Genomic DNA, 20,975 nt, shown 5'->3' with positions numbered 1-20,975 from the left:
GGTCCTGGCCACCGCTGCCCTGGCCCCCCTATCCCCCGTGCTCACTGCGCTGCTGCTGTCACTCTGTGAGGGGAGGAGAGCGCAGCGTGCGCCTCTCCTGCCCCTCACGCTCCGGCGGCGGTCCGTGAGCCAATCAGAGCTTGCGGACCGGCAGCTAAGGCTGCCGGACCACAAGATTTGATTGGCTCACGGACCGGCGCCTAATTGAAGAAACACAGCCGCCGGAGAGTGAGGGGCAAGAGACGTGCACGCTGCGCTCTCCTCCCCTCACAGAGTGACAGCAGCAGCACGGTGAGCAGCACGGGGGAAGGGGGGGGGACGGTCATGTATATCTGGCACTGGAGGCATTGCTGGCACTGTGGGGACATGTATACCTGGCACTGGGGTTGTAGTTGGCACTGGGGAGACATGTATATTTGGCACTGTGGGGTCACTGGCATTGGGGGCATAGCTGGCACAGTGGGGACATATATATCTGACACAGTGGGGACATATATCTGGCTCTTGGGGGACATGTGTATCTGGCACGGGGGCATAGCTGGCACTGGGGGGAAATGTATTAAACTTCACACGTCCAGATGCATCCGCACATCATTCAAGCCCACTTATCTAAATAAATAATGACACTGACAACCAAATGTGGAGTGAAAGGGGTCGGCTTTTATTGACTGAGAGGAAGGCCTATTAAAGCTAAACTTGGATGAAAACTCCCTCTCTAACTAACTAAGGTGGCGGGGAGAAGAACGGTTAAAATATTTATCACACATAGCATAAAGCAGACAGCACCTGAAAATAAAATATCTCAAAATTACAATTTGAAATAATATCCTAAATGTTGGAGGGCCTTCTGCCCAGGTGTTCTGGGATCGGCCTTCTGCCACCATCCCTGAGGGCCTTCTGCCCAGATGTTCCGCGATCGGCCTTCTGCCACCATCCCTGACCATCCCGAATCCAACCTAACCATGGGCCATCTGCCTTTTCCTCCATGGCCAGGGGTCGACCTCCTGCCACTACCCCTGACCACAACACAACTCGTAAGGACAGAGCTACACTCCGCCCCTACGGAATAAAAAATTGGGCCACCAGCCCCAAGATCCACGTATGCTGCTCACCAACTAGTAGCATATGGGCACACCTGGTACGGTGATGCCCATGGTAAAATTATAAAAGTAATCAAAACTCAATTCCAATAACTTAAGAAAATTAAACCTAATAAATCAAAATTAATAACCGTTCTGAACCAGCCACCGAATAGCCGACACAAACACAAATAAATCGTCTTAACACTGTAAAAACATGCCTCCCACAGGGCGGGAGGGTGGGCAATGATAAACTGCAAAGAGGCAGAAACTTCTAGGCTCAATTCCTGTATCCCTACAACACCTCCCCTGACTTTATCACAACCAATCAAATCCCAACAGCACATGCACAATGTTCCACCCCTAAAAGCCTTAACCCCTGACAGGCCATAGTGATACTTTGCCTGACATGCTAAAATGCCCAGTCCGGTGAGTTTATGCTGCTCTGGCACACAAGGTGCCCTACACAGTCTATCTGGCACTGGGGGCAGAGCTGGCACTGTGTGTGGACATGTATATCTGGAACTAGGGGCAGAGCTGGCACTGTGTGGTGACATGTATATCTGGCACTGGGGGCAGAGCTGGCACTGTGTGGGGACATGTATATCTGGCACTGGGGGCAGAGCTGGCACTGTGTGGGGACATGTATATCTGGCACTGGGGGCAGAGCTGGCACTGTGTGGGGACATGTATATCTGGCACTGGGGGCAGAGCTGGCACTGTGTGTGGACATGTATATCTGGAACTAGGGGCAGAGCTGGCACTGTGTGGTGACATGTATATCTGGCACTGGGGGCAGAGCTGGCACTGTGTGGGGACATGTATATCTGGCACTGGGGGCAGAGCTGGCACTGTGTGGGGACATGTATATCTGGCACTGGGGGCAGAGCTGGCACTGTGTGGGGACATGTATATCTGGCACTGGGGGCAGAGCTGGCACTGTGTGGTGACATGTATATCTGGCACTGGGGGCAGAGCTGGCGCTGTGTGGGGACATGTATATCTGGCACTGGGGGCAGAGCTGGCACTGTGTGGGGACATGTATATCTGGCACTGTGTGGGGACATGTATATCTGGCACTGGGGGCAGAGCTGGCACTGTGTGGGGACATGTGTATCTGCACTGGGGGCATATCTGGCACTGGGGGAAATGTATATCTGGCACTGGGGGGACATGTATATCGGGCACTGTGAGGCATATATGTATCTGGCACTGTGGGGACATATGTGTATCTGGCACTGTGGGGACATATGTGTATCTGGCACTGTGGGGACATATATGTATCTGGCACTGTGGGGGCATATGTGTATCTGGCACTGTGGGGGCATATGTGTATCTGACACTGTGGGGGCATATGTGTATCTGGCACTGTGGGGGCATATGTGTATCTGACACTGTGGGGGCATATATGTATCTGGCACTGTGGGGGCATATGTGTATCTGGCACTGTGGGGACATATATGTATCTGGCACTGTGGGGACATATATGTATGTGGCACTGTGGGGACATATGTTTCTGGCAGTGTGGAGGCACCCTGTTTTTGACACTTTTATATGTATGTGGCACTGTACTGGGGCATTATATGTATGTGGCACTGTACTGGGGCATTATATGTATGTGGCACTGTACTGGGGCATTATATGTATGTGGCACTGTACTGGGGCATTATATGTATGTGGCACTGTACAACACAAGGTCATACTCCTACAAATGTCATAACGAAAGGTGTGCGCACAAAATGGGGTGTGCCTTTGTAAAAACTAGGCCACGCCCCCATTTTTGTGCACGCGCTGAAGGTGCACGCATGATACTGGCTCTTGTCCTTGACTACAGTTCTTTTCTGTCTCTTTGCCTCTGACTGGTTGGCCACCCCTGCTGTACAATAATGGGATCAGGAAGATTTCAGATGTCACACGATGGATGGCAGTCAAGGCCATTTCCAAACATTTTACAGTGTAGACAACAGAGTGGGTTATGATTTTTGGGGGGCCAAGGGCCATACTTGCTACTCTCCCAGATACCGCAGGAGACACATGCGTTTTTGGGTAGTCCCCCGCACCCCTGGGAGAGTGGGCATTCCTCCCGCTTTCCTAGTGAAGTGGACAGAATGGGGAGATAAATACAGTAAATCTCTGTCCCTGTAGAATAACATGATTATATCGCCTCATTTTAGCCAAACCCCCTTAGCTAATAGAATCCAATCGCAGCATTGGATCAGCCAGATTATGACACGATCAGCCCGACCCCGCCCCTGTTACCACCCACCTGCTTCTCCTCTCAGGTCATCACCTGGAGAAGAAATCATCAATGAAGGTAAGTATGGCCCAGGGCTATAACCTTGTGGGGCCCCTTTGGATTTAACAGAGACCCCCAACTTGCCTAGTTTTGAAATATCATTTTAGGGAGATTAAAGTTCATGCTGCTGAGGGGTGGGGGGGGGGGGGGGGGGAGTGTCCTGTTCTACTCAAGGGGCATGTCGAGATCACCTGTAGGCAGTACAGTATCTAGTGGTGCCCAGAAGTTTGTCCCTCAGGGGTGGATTGGCCCACGTGGAAGATTCCTGGTGGGCCGACATCTGTGGAACCGCCTGACTTATTTTTTATTTTATTTTTTTACTTCTTTTTTTTTTCTTTTGCTATAATTACTGACACTGCGCCACCTAGCTGCCGCCTAGCGGCGAGATATTCGCAGGGACAGAGCATTTCGCAAGTTCTGTCCATGCATGTGATATTTAATACATTCTTGCGGTGCATTTAAATATTGCAATGCAAATCTGGGCAAATTTATCACATCCCATGCGTCACATATGGATTGTGATATATATGCCCCATAATTCTGTCTGGCTTTATCATTAGACAGGATCATCACCTGATCATACAGTAGATTTCATGCTGTCCTTATGGAATACAGATACATGAAACATGCACTTCATTTATTTTATGTTTTTTTTTTTATGGTTTATATTGAATATTTTTATTTTATTATATAGTTTAGTTATAAAAGTTATGTTCTTAATATTGTTCATATTGGTTGATTATTGCTCTAATTTAGCCGCTGCTCATTTCTGCGCATTGTTTTTTTTCTGTTTATTTTGGACTTCAGCCATCTCGCCAAAACGGGAAACTGCGCAGTAAGCCTTTCTTCTGATGCACACATACATCTTCTGTGCCTAATAACAGGTTGGACTGGCAATAAATATTTATGCGTAATAGTAGAGGTTTAAGAGCTGCAGGCACCAATGTTCAGTGAATTCGACCTCCATTAGCTTATATTGGTAGATTTACCATATAAGAGACCCTTTTACCCATAAATTAAGGAAGCGTCTCTACAATCCTGCCCGGTCTCTCTGCTGCTACCGCCCATCCCTCTGGCCCACTTTCGCTAAATCTTCCTTGCTGGGGCAGGCATGAGAAGATAGCAGCAACAAGTTTTCCCAGGGTTGTCGCCTGCTTCTGGGGGACTGAATATGCAAGCTGAAGCCATCCGGAGCTGCCTTTGTGGTTATGTGAAATCGTGGCTGTTATTCTATTTGTGATATAGATATAATGATATGTAGATATAATGTATAAACAACCCAGACGCTGCTCACAGACTTTATATACTGTAGAAGGAGAATTAACTTTTCCTTTTGTAAAAAGTACCACCTGGTTTGTTTACGCATATGTGGTACCCCGGAGAAAATTGTGTGTGCCTCTTTCATTGTGTGAACAGTGAGTTACAGAGACCTGTTAAATGCTGAACTATAGGAGGGTGAGTGCTAAACCCCATTTTTCATCACACATATACACAGCCCAGCTAGCACATTGAACAGTGTGCCTGGAAGTCTTAATACATACACCTTCCATAGACTGATCTCTTTTTTTTAAAATGCAGGGCTGTCAGTACAAAGACACTAGTTACAGTATCTTGATATTGCTACAGAAACATTTTACCAAGTTGGAACCTAAGGACATATTTGCCACACAAGCAATGTGCATAATTGGAATACAGTGACACTGTCTACCCTGACACAGCGAGTCAGGCATCTAATTCCTCGATGTATATATTTTATTAAGTAGGTGTTTAACTCTTTGTGTGACAAGTTCAGTCTAAACCTCAGGGCCCCAATGCAACACTGTGATACTTTAAGTTAGATGAGCTCCAACGTTTAAATTGCCGGTGAAGATCAAGACTGTGGGGGTAATTCCAAGTTGATCGCAGCAGGATTTTTGATAGCAATTGGGCAAAACCATGTGCACTGCAGGGGAGGCAGATATAACATGTGCAGAAAGAGTTAGATTTGGGTGGGTTATTTTGTTTCCGTGCAGGGTAAATACTGGCTGCTTTATTTTTACACTGCAAATTAGATTGCAGATTGAACACACCCCACCCAAATCAAACTCTTTCTACACATGTTATATCTGCCTCCCCTGCAGTGCACATGGTTTTGCCCAATTGCTATCAAAAATCCTGCTGCGATCAACTTGGAATTACCCCCTGTGTACATTAAGGGAAAACAGAAAGTGTATTTTTCTCGGTTACTTTAATCAGTTTTTTGAAAATTCTTCTTTATTCCATCATATTTTTCATTGTCATTATGAATATTGTACTAATTAGTACCTGCATGACTGTGATTAGTTTGATTCTAAAACAGTATCTTTTAAATCACATTGAGTCATCCAGTGTATTGTGAGCTGTCAATTGAATTAGTCTTTTTCTTGAATTCCACGAATTGAATTAGTCATCTGATTGATTATTGTTATTGTTTAGATCGATTAATCTTTTTCCATCCAGAATTTAGTGCAGTAAAATAAAGAATATTCTCCACAGAGATTTTCTGTTCACGTATCAATCTGTCCTACTTCACTGAACCATCCACATCGAACGAGGTACAGGGAAAACATCTTAGGGATAGGAACCATCACCAAGCCACTGAACACCTGTGATACTTATACTTAACCACATAGACACCTGCCAAACCCGGAGTGTTACAAATATCCATATCATGTGGTATTTGGATGGCATTTCACAGGCTGTGACAGTTAGAAGCTGATTATTTCCAGGGGTTCTGAATGGAATACATATATGAAAACCTGACGGTCAGGATGTTGGCAGTCACACGACCGACAGCGGTATCCCGACTGTGAAGGAGGATTTCTACCCCCAACACATGGGGGTGGCGTCTAACTCCCTGCGGGTGTCATCTACGGCTAAAGAGGGGTACACACGGGAGAGATCCGTTCTTAAAATCTAAGCAATCTGACTAGATTGTTTAGAGTTTAAGCACAGATCTCTGGTGTGTATGTTATCGCTGGTGCTAGATTGGCCTCAATCTAGCACATCGTTCCTTTCACCCGCTGGGTGAAATTAGCAACCCCCTCGCTCAGCACACATTGCACTGTGCTGAATGGGGGGAGAGATATGTGCTGAGCTGTCCGCTCAGCACACATCTCCCTCCACATCTCCAGGTCAATATGGCCCGTAACCCTCGGGTGCGGTGGCTATGGCTACTCCTTTCTTAGTGCCAAAGCCTAACCACCCCCCCCCCTCCCTCCCGGCCCTAACCCTAACCATGAACCCCTGATACCGACTTTCAGCATCCAGCCTGTCTGTGATATGGCACCAGTTTTTGGTGTGGTATCGGGGTTCTAACGTTGGTCACATAACCGTTGGCATCCCAACAGGTGGAATGCTGAATGCATCCCATTCTGAACCACATCCCAGGATTTTTACCTTAAACCAGTGGTTCCCAAACTTTTGTGAGTCACGGCACCCTGGAGTGTCAGATTTTTTTTCACGGCACCCCTAGGCCACAAGTTTCTTATTGAGAAATTTCGATAAAAATATTAGATTAAGTAAATTATGTTTATATGTCATCCTTAGGGTCAGTTATGTAGTGAGGGACAAGATTTGCTTCTGTTTGTCCACATATTTTATAACTGAAAGCCATTAGCACTGGTTTTGCCTATTAAATTGACAATAAATAGTTTGAATTGGTCCTTGACCACCAACCTGAGGCACCCCTGCAAGTGTCCCGCGGCACCCCAGGGTGCCACGGCACACAGTTTGGGAACCACTGCCTTAAACTAATGATTTTCCCCAACTTTGCACCTTTGCTCTTGCTCACATTGGGGGTCATTCCGAGTTGATCGCACGTACCAACTTTTTGCTGCTCGTGCGAACAACTAGACGCCAATGGGGGAGTGTATTTGAGCATAGCAAGGCTGCGACCGCTTGTACAGCCCTGCTATGCTAAAAAAGTTTTGTGTAAAACAAGGCTAGCCCTAGACATACTTACCTGGTGCGATGATTTCAGCGATGCAGGTCCGGGAATTGACGTTAGACATCTGCCCTCCAAACGCCTTTACACGCCTGCATTCGCTGAACCAATCCCAGAAAACGGTCAGGAATGCCTTCTGCCTGTCAATCTTCTTGCGGTCGCCACTGCGACCGCTTTCTTCATACGTAGCATCGCTGCCCGGCGACGGCCTTCGCCGGGCAGTGACGCACCTGCGCAATGTGGCCGCCGCGCATGCGCAGTTCCGACCCGATCGCACGTCTGCAAAGAAGTGCAGCGTGCGATCGGGTCGGAATGACCCCCATTAATTCTTATTGAAATTACATCAACTGAAATTCTCGTGGTCAATTGGATAGGAAAAACTCTGCGGCCAGCCACGATCTCTCACAAAAAAAAAAAAAACGTTGCGCATTTTGAGAGAGGCTTTTTGGTGCAACTGAAGCAACAGTAAGAAAGGAAATGTGTAATATAGGCTAATTGCTGGAACTCAGCGTTGTTTTATCGGAACGCCTCCCTCGCTAACTCTTCTAGCAAACTGGGAGAACCTCGGATAACCAGGAGGGAGACATATGTACTAAGCAGTAGCGGATCTTGCTACGGGCACACAGGATTTTTGCCTGGTGCACCGCCATCCGGAGAGCGGCGCCGCCGCCGTGGCAAGATTCGCTACTGGTGGTGCCCCACGGCACGGCATTGTGGAACGGCACGTAGACGCTAGGGGTCATGATTGACCTCTAGTGTCTATGCGGTGCTATGGGAGAGACGTCATGACGTCTCTCCCATAGGTCAGAGGAGCGGCGGGCAGCAGCGGTCGGGAATCAGGAGCGAGGGTGGTATTAATTAAAAAAAAGTATTATTTATTTATTTATGTTTTTGTAAGCGGCGCAACTAGGGGGCACAAACGGGGCACAACTGTACTGGGGGCAGTACCACTGGGGGCACAAACGGGGCACAACTCTACAGGGGGCATAATTAACCATGCCCCTTTATGACGCCACACCCCTATTTTCGCCCGGGGCGCCACAAGGGCTAGAACCGGCCCTGGTACTAAGCAGTGGGTTTTCTGTGGTTTCCCGGCAGGATTGCATCCCAGTGACTTACTAAGCTCTAACCCGTCACCAACCGCAGAGAAACCGCACTTTACCGTAAAATAACTGGGCATAGCCTGGGCATCAATATTTTTACCATTAGAAGAATAGAACAGCTCTATGGGGCTAATTCAGGTTGGATCACAAATAGCGATCCAACCGGAACGTTTACGATGGCCTCGCGGACGCATACGCAGGGCCCGTCCTGCACATACTGTATGCCCACATTTACTGCAGGGGCCCCGCAAAATGTGTGAACGCATCTGCCTGTCAATCAAGCAGAGGCGTTTGCGGGGCGGTGGGGGCAGGCAACACTCCATTTCCTACTCGGAGATGGAGCGTTGTGGGGACATTGCTTTAAAATGGGGGTGGTGGCAGTCAAACGGTGGGCTTGGCGGTGCTGTGCTGGCAGGAGGCTACCCTATTTTTAGCGATCACACTGAAATTGCGGTGCGAATGCAATTTCAGCGTGCTCAAGTGGGGGGGAAGCAGTTAGCTTGCTGGGCGGTCTTGCCCTGCGATGGGCGGACCACAGCATGCGATGGAGAGGATTGCAAATTCTGCTAATTACTGCTTACTGAGGGCCCGATTCAGACAGTGATCGCTTTTGTGCGAAATCGCACAGCGGACGATTATCGGATGACTGGGTATGCGTATGCACCGCAATGCACAGATGCGTCGCCGAATAGCGACAGGATGGTGCAAAAATTATGACCGCACGGCTGTTCACAAGGTGATTGACAGGAAGCGGACGTTTGTGGGTGGTAACTGGACGTTTTCTGGAAGTGTCAGGTAAAACACAGGCGTTCCCAAGCGTTTTCAGGGCGGGTGTGTGACGTCAGCTCCGGCCCCGATCAGCCTGTTCTCATCGCACTGTAGGAGTAAGTCCTGGGTAACGCACACACTGCACAGACTGGAAAAATCATTCCATGGTGAGTGAGGTGCGAACGGATTTGCAGCTGTCCGCTGTCTGGCGGAATTTTCGCACGCCATACACATTTTGTTGTGCAGTTGTGTGCTAGCCCTTTAATGGTGACGGCACTATCAGACCTCCTGTGTGATGGCATATAGCAATGCATGTGGGAATACAGATGAATTTATGTTAGTAAAGCACAGCGTATAGTAAAACAAATAGAGTAGCGACACAGATTTGATGGTAAAAGCCCAGGTATCGCATAAATCACATAAATCTCCCGGATTCCATACATCCTCCAGGCTGAATAATTTACACACAGGCACAACGGGCAGAGACCGTGTTTCTCAATCTGTGTTCAGCATCACAACATGGAATATCAAATAGGATCTTTAAATGAAGAGCAGACATTCTACAGGCAGCCCACAGTCATTCCCCGTCCTGTGTCCTGTGTCATTGTGAGGTTTTCCCAGCCTTGTTTGTGCTGCAAGTTCCTGCACGCCGGCTCCCATGCTCCATACATTAATAACAGGGCAATAATGTCTCCCAAATTGAATGCAGACTACAGCAGTGGCAAACGCAGGATTTCTAGAGGGGGGTTTCAAAATGCAATCCACAATCTCCCATTCTGCAGAACATTGGCACAAATACGGGAGTCTGGGGGAGTGGTATAAGAACCTAATAACGACCCTCGACATACATGTAAGCATTAGTCTTTTTATAAACTGTATAGTGTACGGAATACCGTATTAATAATTAACACTATAGATGGTCTACAGTATAGTCTGAATCAATCATATTTAACTAATATAAATAAGATAATTGGTCAGGAAATGGTTAAACATACTATAATAAATAAATGATCCCACCTCATGGTAAGGCTCCTGTCTCTTCTTCCTGGTAGCTACTCTCTTGTCCAGTGCACTAATTGGGGACTCAGATCCACACAAACAGCAAACTTGGCAGAAGAAACTGCTATAACTGGGCATGTGCAGCAGCTCTGCTCTGTCCCTTACACTGCATGATGTGGCAACAGCTCTAGTAATCGTATTATATACCATTGCTATTGTTGTCATAATTTGAGCCACTTGCCAAGGGGAGGGGGGGTTTCCAGGCAACCGTAACCCCCCCCCTCCCTACATTTGCCTAATGACTACAGCCCCCTCAACCCAAGGTGACTTCATCCCTTGTCAAGGTCAAACGTCCCACTCAGTATAAGTGGCCCTCTAACAGCCGTGGGCCATTGGTTACTTTCCCAGACATCATTGTCCCAATTATGGGAAAGCAGCAAGATATATATATATATATATATACCAAACAAATACTCTCCCTTTGCGCTAATTTGTAAAACCTGTCACCCTGAATAAATACGTACGTAAACTATTTGGTATAGGCAGCCTGATTCAACTAAGTCCCCTGTTAGAAGGGACTGGAAATAAGGAATATACAACAATAGAAGAATTGGCGCCAGGGGGTCGCATCAACTCCCACTATTCCAACTAGAGATGAGCGCCTGAAATTTTTCGGGTTTTGTGTTTTGGGTTCGGTTCCGCGGCCGTGTTTTGGGTTCGACCGCGTTTTGGCAAAACCTCACCGAATTTTTTTTGTCGGATTCGGGTGTGTTTTGGATTCGGGTGTTTTTTTCAAAAAACCCTAAAAAACAGCTTAAATCATAGAATTTGGGGGTCATTTTGATCCCATATTATTATTAACCTCAAAAACCATAATTTCCACTCATTTTCAGTCTATTCTGAATACCTCACACCTCACAATATTATTTTTAGTCCTAAAATTTGCACCGAGGTCGCTGGATGACTAAGCTAAGCGACCCTAGTGGCCGACACAAACACCTGGCCCATCTAGGAGTGGCACTGCAGTGTCACGCAGGATGGCCCTTCCAAAAAACACTCCCCAAACAGCACATGACGCAAAGAAAAAAAGAGGTGCAATGAGGTAGCTGTGTGACTAAGCTCAGCGACCCAAGTGCCCGACACAAACACCTGGCCCATCTAGGAGTGGCACTGCAGTGTCACGCAGGATGTCCCTTCCAAAAAACCCTCCCCAAACAGCACATGAATCAAAGAAAAAAAGAGGCGCAATGAGGTAGCTGTGTGAGTAAGATTAGCGACCCTAGTGGCCGACACAAACACCGGGCCCATCTAGGAGTGGCACTGCAGTGTCACGCAGGATGTCCCTTCCAAAAAACCCTCCCCAAACAGCACATGACGCAAAGAAAAATAAAAGAAAAAAGAGGTGCAAGATGGAATTGTCCTTGGGCCCTCCCACCCACCCTTATGTTGTATAAACAGGACATGCACACTTTAACCAACCCATCATTTCAGTGACAGGGTCTGCCACACGACTGTGACTGATATGACGGGTTGGTTTGGACCCCCACCAAAAAAGAAGCAATTAATCTCTCCTTGCACAAACTGGCTCTACAGAGGCAAGATGTCCACCTCATCATCATCCTCCGATATATCACCGTGTACATCCCCCTCCTCACAGATTATCAATTCGTCCCCACTGGAATCCACCATCTCAGCTCCCTGTGTACTTTGTGGAGGCAATTGCTGCTGGTCAATGTCTCCGCGGAGGAATTGATTATAATTCATTTTAATGAACATCATCTTCTCCACATTTTCTGGATGTAACCTCGTACGCCGATTGCTGACAAGGTGAGCGGCGGCACTAAACACTCTTTCGGAGTACACACTTGTGGGAGGGCAACTTAGGTAGAATAAAGCCAGTTTGTGCAAGGGCCTCCAAATTGCCTCTTTTTCCTGCCAGTATAAGTACGGACTGTCTGACGTGCCTACTTGGATGCGGTCACTCATATAATCCTCCACCATTCTTTCAATGTTGAGAGAATCATATGCAGTGACAGTAGACGACATGTCCGTAATCGTTGTCAGGTCCTTCAGTCCGGACCAGATGTCAGCATCAGCAGTCGCTCCAGACTGCCCTGCATCACCGCCAGCGGGTGGGCTCGGAATTCTGAGCCTTTTCCTCGCACCCCCAGTTGCGGGAGAATGTGAAGGAGGAGATGTTGACAGGTCGCGTTCCGCTTGACTTGACAATTTTGTCACCAGCAGGTCTTTGCACCCCAGCAGACTTGTGTCTGCCGGAAAGAGAGATCCAAGGTAGGTTTTAAATCTAGGATCGAGCACGGTGGCCAAAATGTAGTGCTCTGATTTCAACAGATTGACCACCCGTGAATCCTTGTTAAGCGAATTAAGGGCTGCATCCACAAGTCCCACATGCCTAGCGGAATCGCTCCCTTTTAGCTCCTTCTTCAATGCCTCCAGCTTCTTCTGCAAAAGCCTGATGAGGGGAATGACCTGACTCAGGCTGGCAGTGTCTGAACTGACTTCACGTGTGGCAAGTTCAAAGGGCATCAGAACCTTGCACAACGTTGAAATCATTCTCCACTGCACTTGAGACAGGTGCATTCCACCTCCTATATCGTGCTCAATTGTATAGGCTTGAATGGCCTTTTGCTGCTCCTCCAACCTCTGAAGCATATAGAGGGTTGAATTCCACCTCGTTACCACTTCTTGCTTCAGATGATGGCAGGGCAGGTTCAGTAGTTTTTGGTGGTGCTCCAGTCTTCTGTACGTGGTGCCTGTACGCCGAAAGTGTCCCGCAATTCTTCTGGCCACCGACAGCATCTCTTGCACGCCCCTGTCGTTTTTTAAAAAATTCTGCACCACCAAATTCAAGGTATGTGCAAAACATGGGACGTGCTGGAATTTTCCCATATTTAATGCACACACAATATTGCTGGCGTTGTCCGATGCCACAAATCCACAGGAGAGTCCAATTGGGGTAAGCCATTCTGCGATGATCTTCCTCAGTTGCCGTAAGAGGTTTTCAGCTGTGTGCGTATTCTGGAAAGCGGTGATACAAAGCGTAGCCTGCCTAGGAAAGAGTTGGCGTTTGCGAGATGCTGCTACTGGTGCCGCCGCTGCTGTTCTTGCGGCGGGAGTCCATACATCTACCCAGTGGGCTGTCACAGTCATATAGTCCTGACCCTGCCCTGCTCCACTTGTCCACATGTCCGTGGTTAAGTGGACATTGGGTACAACTGCATTTTTTAGGACACTGGTGAGTCTTTTTCTGACGTCCGTGTACATTCTCGGTATCGCCTGCCTACAGAAGTGGAACCTAGATGGTATTTGGTAACGGGGGCACACTGCCTCAATAAATTGTCTAGTTCCCTGTGAACTAACGGCGGATACCGGACGCACGTCTAACACCAACATAGTTGTCAAGGACTCAGTTATCCGCTTTGCAACAGGATGACTGCTGTGATATTTCATCTTCCTCGCAAAGGACTGTTGGACAGTCAATTGCTTACTGGAAGTAGTACAAGTGGGCTTACGACTTCCCCTCTGGGATGACCATCGACTCCCAGCAGCAACAACAGCAGCGCCAGCAGCAGTAGGCGTTACACGCAAGGATGCATCGGAGGAATCCCAGGCAGGAGAGGACTCGTCAGAATTGCCAGTGACATGGCCTGCAGGACTATTGGCATTCCTGGGGAAGGAGGAAATTGACACTGAGGGAGTTGGTGGGGTGGTTTGCGTGAGCTTGGTTACAAGAGGAAGGGATTTACTGGTCAGTGGACTGCTTCCGCTGTCGGCCCAAGTTTTTGAACTTGTCACTGACTTATTATGAATGCGCTGCAGGTGACGTATAAGGGAGGATGTTCCGAGGTGGTTAACGTCCTTACCCCTACTTATTACAGCTTGACAAAGGGAACACACGGCTTGACACCTGTTGTCCGCATTTCTGGTGAAATACTTCCACACCGAAGAGCTGATTTTTTTGGTATTTTCACCAGGCATGTCAACGGCCCTATTCCTCCCACGGACAACAGGTGTCTCCCCGGGTGCCTGACTTAAACAAACCACCTCACCGTCAGAATCCTCCTGGTCAATTTCCTCCCCAGCGCCAGCAACACCCATATCCTCCTCATCCTGGTGTACTTCAACACTGACATCTTCAATCTGACTATCAGGAACTGGACTGCGGGTGCTCCTTCCAGCACTTGCAGGGGGCGTGCAAATGGTGGAAGGCGCATGCTCTTCACGTCCAGTGTTGGGAAGGTCAGGCATCGCAACCGACACAATTGGACTCTCCTTGTGGATTTGGGATTTCGAAGAACGCACAGTTCTTTGCGGTGCTACTGCTTTTGCCAGCTTGAGTCTTTTCATTTTTCTAGCGAGAGGCTGAGTGCCTCCATCCTCATGTGAAGCTGAACCACTAGCCATGAACATAGGCCAGGGCCTCAGCCGTTCCTTGCCACTCCGTGTGGTAAATGGCATATTGGCAAGTTTACGCTTCTCCTCCGACAATTTTATTTTAGGTTTTGGAGTCCTTTTTTTACTGATATTTGGTGTTTTGGATTTGACATGCTCTGTACTATGACATTGGGCATCGGCCTTGGCAGACGACGTTGCTGGCATTTCATCGTCTCGGCCATGACTAGTGGCAGCAGCTTCAGCACGAGGTGGAAGTGGATCTTGATCTTTCCCTAATTTTGGAACCTCAACATTTTTGTTCTCCATATTTTAATAGGCACAACTAAAAGGCACCTCAGGTAAACAATGGAGATGGATGGATACTAGTATACAATTATGGATGGACTGCCGAGTGCCGACACAGAGGTAGCTACAGCCGTGGACTACCGTACTGTACTGTGTCTGCTGCTAATATAGACTGGTTGATAAAGAGATGTAGTAGTAGTATGTATGTATAAAGAAGAAAGAAAAAAAAACCACGGGTAGGTGGTATACAATTATGGACGGACTGCCGAGTGCCGACACAGAGGTAGCTACAGCCGTGGACTACCGTACTGTACTGTGTCTGCTGCTAATATAGACTGGTTGATAAAGAGATGTAGTAGTAGTATGTATGTATAAAGAAGAAAGAAAAAAAAACCACGGGTAGGTGGTATACAATTATGGACGGACTGCCCAGTGCCGACACAGAGGTAGCTACAGCCGTGGACTACCGTACTGTACTGTGTCTGCTGCTAATATAGACTGGTTGATAAAGAGATGTAGTAGTAGTAGTATGTATGTATGAAGAAGAAAGAAAAAAAAACCACGGGTAGGTGGTATACAATTATGGACGGACTGCCCAGTGCCGACACAGAGGTAGCTACAGCCGTGGACTACCGTACTGTACTGTGTCTGCTGCTAATATAGACTGGTTGATAAAGAGATGTAGTAGTAGTATGTATAAAGAAGAAAGAAAAAAAAACCACGGGTAGGTGGTATACAATTATGGACGGACTGCCCAGTGCCGACACAGAGGTAGCTACAGCCGTGGACTACCGTACTGTACTGAGTCTGCTGCTAATATAGACTGGTTGATAAAGAGATGTAGTAGTAGTAGTATGTATGTATAAAGAAGAAAGAAAGAAAAAACCACGGGTAGGTGGTATACAATTATGGACGGACTGCCCAGTGCCGACACAGAGGTAGCTACAGCCGTGGACTACCGTACTGTACTGTGTCTGCTGCTAATATAGACTGGTTGATAAAGAGATGTAGTAGTAGTATGTATGTATAAAGAAGAAAGAAAAAAAAACCACGGGTAGGTGGTATACAATTATGGACGGACTGCCCAGTGCCGACACAGAGGTAGCTACAGCCGTGGACTACCGTACTGTACTGTGTCTGCTGCTAATATAGACTGGTTGATAAAGAGATGTAGTAGTAGTAGTATGTATGTATAAAGAAGAAAGAAAAAAAAACCACGGGTAGGTGGTATACAATTATGGACGGACTGCCGAGTGCCGACACAGAGGTAGCTACAGCCGTGGAGTACCGTACTGTACTGTGTCTGCTGCTAATATAGACTGGTTGATAAAGAGATGTAGTAGTAGTATGTATGTATAAAGAAGAAAGAAAAAAAAACCACGGGTAGGTGGTATACAATTATGGACGGACTGCCGAGTGCCGACACAGAGGTAGCTACAGCCGTGAACTACCGTACTGTGTCTGCTGCGACTGGATGATAAATAATGATATAAAAAATATATATATATCACTACTGCAGCCGGACAGGTATATATTATATAATGACGGACCTGCTGGACACTGTCTGTCAGCAGAATGAGTTTTTTATAGAATAAAAAAAAAAACACCACACAAGTGAAGTCACACGACGAGTGTTTAACTTTTTCAGGCAATCACAATATAGTATACTATACTACTAACTATACTGGTGGTCAGTGTGGTCAGGTCACTGGTCAGTCACACTGGCAGTGGCACTCCTGCAGCAAAAGTGTGCACTGTTTAATTTTAATAATAATATGTACTCCTGGCTCCTGCTATAACCTATAACTGGCACTGCAGTGCTCCCCAGTCTCCCCCACAATTATAAGATGTGTGAGCTGAGCACAGTCAGATACGAGTGTTTAACTTTTTCAGGCAATCACAATATAGTATACTATACTACTAACTATACTGGTGGTCAGTGTGGTCAGGTCACTGGTCAGTCACACTGGCAGTGGCACTCCTGCAGCAAAAGTGTGCACTGTTTAATTTTAATAATAATATGTACTCCTGGCTCCTGCTATAACCTATAACTGGCACTGCAGTGCTCCCCAGTCTCCCCCACAAATATAAGATGTGTGAGCTGAGCACAGTCAGATATATACATAGATGATGCAGCACACTGGGCTGAGCAGTGCACACAGATATGGTATGTGACTGAGTCACTGTGTATCGTTTTTTTCAGGCAGAGAACGGATATATTAAATAAAACTGCACTGTCTCTGGTGGTCACTGTGGTCAGTCACTAGTAAACTCTGCACTCTCTACAGTTCTACAGTACTCCTAAGCTCCAGTAAATCAGGTCAATCTCTCTCTCTCTCTCTTCTAATCTAAATGGAGAGGACGCCAGCCACGTCCTCTCCCTATCAATCTCAATGCACGTGTGAAAATGGCGGCGACGCGCGGCTCCTTATATAGAATCCGAGTCTCGCGAGAATCCGACAGCGTCATGATGACGTTCGGGCGCGCTCGGGTTAACCGAGCAAGGCGGGAAGATCCGAGTCGCTCGGACCCGTGAAAAAAAACATGAAGTTCGTGCGGGTTCGGATTCAGAGAAACCGAACCCGCTCATCTCTAATTCCAACCCCTAATTGGTTAATACTTTTTTTTAAAATAATAACATGTTCCATCATAAAACATTTATTAAAAACATATTCAAATTAATACAGAGGAGATATATTATTCCACACTTTAAGATGTATGACTCTTAGCGCTGAATACAAATGTTGAAGGATCACAACAATCTCCTCCTCCTTATAGTTGGTTCAGAGATAGCTTCACAACACAGACAACCCAACTTCAATATAACACCGAGGCTTTCTGATGAACAATCAGTGTGGCCTTGTGGTGAGATACAAAAATTCAGAAACCAAGGTACTGAAGGGTCACTTAGAAAGGAAACCTTCTATATATCTGCAGTGGACGCTCAGTACCTGTGCAATCAGTTATCTCACCACAAGGCCACACTGATTGTTCATCAGAAAGCCTCGGTGTTATATTGAAGTTTCCATCATGCATGTATGAACAAGTTTTGTCGCATTATACTGTTTGTATAAACTACTGTACTTCTCAGCTGCTTGAGAGATACCCCTGATGAAGTCTTTTGTATAAGACAAAAAGCGTTGGGTTGTCTGTGTTGTGAAGCTATCTCCGAACCAACTATAAGGAGAAGGAGGAGATTGTTGTGATCCTTCAACATTTGTATTCAGCGCTAAGAGTCATACATCTTAAAGTGTGGAATAATATATCTCCTCTGTATTACTTTGAATATGTTTTTAATAAATGTTTTATGATGGAACATGTTATTATTTTAAAAAAAAAGTATTAACCAATTAGGGGTTGTAATAGTGGGAGTTGATGTGACCCCCGGTGCCAATTCTTCTATTGTTGTGTGTGTATATATATATATATATATATATATATATACATACATACATACACTTTAATAAGTTACAGGTGACGATCACAATCGGAGACAAGGTGCAAAAAGCAAAGCATTTCTCAAGTTGTTAAATACTGTAAGTCCAGTTCCAAGTCCAAATAGAGAATTACGATTGATTTTCCATTGAACTTAGTATACATGGGAACCATCTGCATTGAATTGATGAATTGCAGTGATGGTCAAATAATGCTGTAATCCCATAAAAATGTCCATTTTTGTAGGATTGAAGGGCTAGAAGGCTTTGAGAAATAGGACTCTTGCACAAAACTGCAGGAAAGTGGCCGCCACACCATTTTCCAAGTGATTTGTGCAGTACTGCCACTGCCGAAGTGGGACTCCGGAAAGGTAAGTATTGCAGAAATGGGAGCAGGCTGTGTGGTGTGGCCCCCCTGTATCGCATACCCTGCACCCATTACAGATAAACCACTGATTTGTAGAGAGGTGGAGAGTCTGATAGGGAGAAAGAGAGAATTCCAGAGGTACGTAAGGAGAAGGTCGGGCAGATTTTGGTGGCAGAAGTGGGAGGAAGTAACCAGTTGGCAGAGAGGTGGCATGCATTTGTGGATCAAAGAGGATGGGGGGGGGGGAGTGTGATGGGAGATAAGGTCAGAGATGTACATGGGAGAGGAATGAGTGAGGGCTTTGTGAGTGTGAGAGGTTGGATTGGGGTTGAATTGGGTCTTGAGGGAGAAGAGGAGCCAGTGAAGGGCTTGTAAGAGAGGTAAGGTGGACGTAGTGTGTTTGGTGAGGAAGATGAGCTGGGCTGCAGCACTGAGGACAGATTGGAGTGGAGAGAGGTGGGAGTCAGGGAGGACAGATAGCGGAAGGTTACAGTAGTCCAATCTGGAGATGACCAGTAAGTGAATGAGGGTCTTACAGGGGTATCCGTTTGATAGATAGACAGTGTCTAGTTAGACAGTCAGTAGATAGACACCATATGTTAGACAGACATTAGGTCGACAGGGTCAAAAGGTCGACATGAAAAAGGTAGACAGTACAAAAGGTCGACATGGTCAAAAGGTCGACATGAAAATGGTCGACATAGAAAAGATAGACAAATGTTTTTTTTCCATGTAACATGTTTTTGGACTATTTCATACTATATCTATCCATGTCGGCATAGAGTTGATTATAAACCTTGTGGCGAGCGAAGCGAGACCCGCGAGGGTCCCAGATGACAAAACTATCCACACAAACCACAAAAATGCAAAAAACATGGTGTCTACCTTTTTCATGTCGACCATTTTCTTGTCGACCTTTTAACCTGTCGACCTTTTTCATGTTGACCTTTTGACCTTGTCAACCTTTTGACCCTGTCGACCTAATGTCTGTCTAGCATATGGTGTCTATCTATTGACTGTCTAACTAGACACTGTCTATCTTTTATACCGGAACCCTTACAGAAGGTGCCCCCAGGGTGAGAAGGGGTCTGATCCTGGAAATATTTTTCAGATGGAAATGGCAGAACTGTGAAAGTTACTGAATGTTTGGTTTGAAGGAGCGGGAGGACTGTGGACGCCTGGCACATGCGGTTGCATGTGTCAAGCTCCGGAAAGCGTAACTTTCCAAAGTTTGTGTCAATGGCACGTGCCCTCTATAGATGGTATTGGCTATTGAAGCATTTGGGCTTCTTTGCGCAAAAATTCCTGGAGAGGTATCACTGGGATTCTGGGAATACTGAAGACTTGTCACTGCAACAAGATAATCCTGCATACTGGTATTGAAAATGCCTGTATGCAACAGGGCGGGGGGGATGATTGCAATTCATTATACATCTCCCCCTTAAACTGAAAGAAGATCTGCTTTAAGATTCAGAGCTGATTTAGGACCCCTACCCAGACACTAGAGTGGAAATGTCATACAGCGGTCCCACCTCAGGGAGGAAAATCCAGGTGTTGCTTAGGAGCCAAGCACCTAAAACACTGAATCAGTCATTTCAATGTATAGCCATAAACATAAGTCTTCACCAGGAGGTCGCCCATCCATTTCTGCATAAGCAGCCACAATGACGGGTTTGCTAATTGTGTAGCAAGATCTGGAATGCAAAGTTTATGGGCTACTGTACCGCATCCTTTAATGGAGAGGGAGCCTTTGGATCTTGCAGCCATCGAAAATGGGACTTATCACGAGTATTTCTCAAATAGACCTCTTGAACTTGTTTCAGCTATAGGGATACAAAATTGGTCAAAGCGGATCTTCTAAATTGCAGTTGTGGCAAGGCGTTGGACATCCGAGGTGCAAGGAATCATGACGAGACTGGAAGTAAAAGGCAGCCATGGTATCCGACGCACATGCATGTCTACACAAAGTCAGTGTTATAATATCCCAGTGCCCCATCAGTAATTGGCCTCCTCCTTATCCGTGTCACCCAGTGGTCATGCGCGACATGTTGTTATAGATGTTCACTTTAATGGTAATGCAACATAATCGGAAACTGGCTTATGATGTTCTGGATGCAACGCACTGTACAAGTAGGGCAGCACCGTAATGACAATAGCAGAACGTAATCATACAATCAGAAATACACACAATAGCAATTATAAAACAATCATTTCTGCAGCAGCAATTTTCAGGTTCGGGTTCACGGACCCAATTAAAAATCTCA

The sequence above is a fragment of the Pseudophryne corroboree genome, chromosome 9 (assembly GCF_028390025.1).
Source record: "Pseudophryne corroboree isolate aPseCor3 chromosome 9, aPseCor3.hap2, whole genome shotgun sequence".
NCBI lineage: Eukaryota > Metazoa > Chordata > Amphibia > Anura > Myobatrachidae > Pseudophryne > Pseudophryne corroboree.
This window is presented reverse-complemented; position numbering follows the sequence as displayed.